Source organism: Trichosurus vulpecula, chromosome 8, assembly GCF_011100635.1.
Source record: "Trichosurus vulpecula isolate mTriVul1 chromosome 8, mTriVul1.pri, whole genome shotgun sequence".
Lineage (NCBI taxonomy): Eukaryota > Metazoa > Chordata > Mammalia > Diprotodontia > Phalangeridae > Trichosurus > Trichosurus vulpecula.
The window spans coordinates 229,133,616-229,137,511 of record NC_050580.1 but is presented as its reverse complement, the minus strand read 5'-3'; the positions used below and the strand labels follow the sequence as shown (position 1 = coordinate 229,137,511).

Sequence of the window (3,896 nt, the reverse complement as noted above, 5' to 3'; positions counted from 1 at the left end):
ACTTTAAGAAAGAGTTAATAAGTCAAGTAATTGGCTAGGAAAAGAGCAAACAATGGAATAAAAAAACTGACTCTTGAAAGTTATTATGGTGACAAGGAAGATCAAAATACACACTCAGAAGAAGACAATAAAGTCAAAGTTCTTACATCCAGGGCCTCCAAGAAAAATATGAATTGGTCTCAGGCCATGGAAGAGCTCAGAAAGGATTTTAAAAATCAAAAAAACTGGGAAGAGAAATGAGAGTGATGTAAGAAAATCATGAAAAATGAGTGAAGAGCTTGGTGCCTGGGAAAGGAGACACAAAAAAATACTGAAGAAAATAACACCTTAAAAAATAGACTAGGCCAAATGGTAAGAGAGGTTCAAAAAGCCAATGAGGAGAAGAATGCCGTAAAAAGCAGAATAAGCCAAATGGATAAGAAGGTCCAAAAGCTCCATGAAGAAAAATAATTCCTTAAAAATTAGAATGGAGGGGCACCTAGGTGGTGCAGTGAGTAGAGCACCAGCCTTGGAGTCAGGAGGACATGAGTTCAAATCCAGCCTCAGAAACTTGACATACTTACTAGCTGTATGACCTTGGGCAAGTCACTTAACCCCAATTGCCTTGCCTTATCCCCTAAACAAAAAAAAAAATTAGAATGGAGCAAAGGAAGCTAATGACCATGAGAAATCAAGAAACAATAAAACAAAACCAAAAGAATGAAAAAGTAGAAGACAATGTTAAGTATTTCTCTGAAAAACAATTGACCTTGAAAAGAGATTCAAGAGAGAAAATTTAAAAATTGTTGGACTATCTGAAAGCCATGATCAAAAAAGAGCCTAGACATCATCTTTCAAGAAATTATCAAGGAAAACTACCCTGATATTCTAGAACCAGAGGGGAAAATAAAAATTGAAAGAATACTGATCACCTCCTGTAAGAGATCCCAAAAGAAAAACTGCCAAGAATATTATAGCCAAATCTAGAGTTCTCAGGTCAAGGAGAAAATATTGCAAACAGCCAGAAAGAAACAATTCAAGTATTGTGGAACCACAGTCAGAATAACACAAGATTTAGCAGCTTCTTAAGGGATAGGAGGGCTTAGAATACGGTATTCTGAAGAGCAAAAGAGCTAGAATTAAAACCAAGAATCACCTACCCAGCAAAACAGTGTAATCCATGAGGGAAAAAACTGAAATTCAATGATGTAGAGGAATTTAATGCATTCTTGAGAAAAGATCAGAGCTAAAAGGAAATTTTGACTTTCAAATATAAGACTCAAGAGAAGCATAAAAAGGTAAACAGGAAAGAGAAAATCATAAGGTATTTTAATTAATGTTGAAGTGTTTACATTCCTACATGGAAAGATGATATTTGTAACTCATGAGACCTTTCTTGGTAGTTGGACAGAATATATATAGACAGAGGGCACAGGGTGAGTTGAATATGAAGGGATGATATCTAAAAAATAAAATTAAGGGGTGAGAGAGGAAAGTACTGGGAGAAAGAGAAAGGGAGAATTAGAGTAAATTATCTCACATAAAAGAGGCAAGAAAAAGTTTTTACAGTGGAGGGGAAGAAGAGGGAGGTGAGAGGGAATGAGTCAACCTTACTCTCATCAGAATTGGCTTAAGGAGGGAATAACACACACTCAAGTGGTTATGGAAATCTATCTCACCCTACAGGAAAGTAGGGGGAAGGAGACAAGATGGGGCGGGGTGGTGATAGAAGGGAAGGCAGATTGGGGGAGGAGGTAATCAGAAGCAAACACTTTTGAGGAGGGACAAAGGAGAGAATAGGATAAATGGTGGTGGTGGTATAGGATGGAGGGAAACACAGTCTTTCACAACATGACTATTATGGAAGTGTTTAGCAAGACTACACATGTATAGCCTATATTGAATTGCTTCACTTCTCAATGAGGGTGGGTGGGGAGGGAGGAAGGGAGATAATTTCGAACTCCAAGTTTTAAAAATGAATGTTGAACGTTGTTTTCACAAGTAACTGAGAAATAAAATACACAGGCAATGAGGTTTAGAAATCTATCTTACAAGGTTCCGGGGGTTAAGGTCACGCTTCAGCATAACCTGGGCCTTGGCAGAGCTGCGGTATTGACACTACACAGGATGGGCTTCCCTGACGATGCTTCAGTGGCTAGCAGAAGTTATCAGATTGAAGCTTTTCCTACAAGTTCAGCATTTGATGTATTTAAGGCAAATCTTGTCTTTAAAGAGATTGAGAAGAAGCTTGAAGAGGAAGAACAGTATGTGAAGAAAACTGTTGGTGTTTTTCCCTTCAAGGTGAAAGATGGCCCTGGTGGGAAAGAAGCCACCTGGGTAGTGAATGTGAAAAATGGCAAAGACTCCGTAGCTGTTAATTCAGATAAGAAGGTGTAGCCAGAATGGACTTTGTTTTCTTTGAATGACTCAGCTTGCCTCGTTGAGCTTCCCTGGACGCTGGGACTTGCTCTTCCAGGGCAGGACCAGAGCTTCCTGTGTGATGAGTCGTGGTGCTGGCTGAGGGGAGGTGTGTTAACGTGGTCTACGCTAGGGGGAGGGGCCAAGTCAAGAACCAATCAGCCCTGGTCGTTCAGGCGGTGCTTGATGATGTCAAAAACTCTATAAGAGGGGAGAGGACAGCTTGAAGATTCTCCTTTCCTTTTCCGGTTGGAGCCAGAGATGCCCACAGCCGAAGCTGAGCTGCCGGTAGCAGAGCTGACTAGAGGCTAGTGGGTAATCTTCTTACCGTAGAGGGGAAGCATGTATACGATTTTGCCTTATACCATCTCACTTCTCTGTGGCCTCCTGGTTACCCTTGTAAGGCGGACTTATTGGGCCTGGAAGCTTTTGATGAAAATATCAAAATGGGGACGCTGGTTTGTGGGCTTGTTATTGTGGAGTGTAAATACATGCTTTAGTTCTCCTGCCTTCTGCCTAGAGAATTCCTTATATCTCGCGGTTCCGGACCTTTTAGGCACATATGAGATTCTCTTTGAAATCATAAATTCTGCCTTCCTAATATAGAAGGCCAACTGCATGATTACGATGGCTGACACCAACTTACCGGATTTAGTGACTGGCAAGATGAATCCTCGGTTGGCTTTCTTTCAAGGCAAATTGAAAATTACTGGTAATATGGATCTGGCCATGAAGTTAGAGCCTCCAGCTGCAGCCTGGCTAAGCAAAACTCTGAACACCTTGAAGTCAACTTCTGCAGAACATCAAGACTTTGTGTACATACATGGATGTGGTATGGGCATGCGCATGTGCCCACACACATGCATGTACATCTATGTCCTTACAATCCGAGGGTAGCCAGAAATGGCTTGGCAGTAGGGTGGGCCATGGGCATCATTGGCCTTGGCTTTCTTAAGCCCTGTATCAACGGAGCTCAACAATACTACTGTGGCATTGCTGAATCACATAAAACTGTGCATTGAAAAGTTAATGGGGGAATTATATTCTGGGTTAAACTGAGGTACAGGGTACAGCAGCAAAATCCAAGAATTCAGTAAACAAAAGAGCTCGTGTTGCTTATAAAATACATTTAAGGATGATTCTGCTGACATTTCAATTTTAGAGTTTTCCTTGTGAGAACTGGATGAAATAAAATACCACTAGCTGGGCAGTAATTAGTGTTGTACACTTGAATACCTAATCTGTTTTCCTTAATATTTTTTAACATGCTGTAATGGAACTTGAATTTTTAAAAAGAACTCAATTCTTTGTTTTTGTGTAACTGAAAAAGATCAGGAGTAGGTCATGGAGAGAGACTTCTGTCACCTCTCTTCAAATCAAACTCTTTAATGATGAGGGAGATTTTCTTCTTGAAAATCAGTGTGTTAGATTCTTGAATGGACCATTATTCACAATTAGGTGGCCCATCAAATTGTTTTGAGAGGCACAGTATTTATTGG

General features: G+C 40.3%; 1 pseudogene; it reads left to right on the top strand.

Moving 5' to 3' along the window:
- Nucleotides 1-2,091: 2,091 nt before the first annotated feature.
- Nucleotides 2,092-3,172, top strand: LOC118827908 (annotated as a pseudogene).
- Nucleotides 3,173-3,896: the final 724 nt, after the last annotated feature.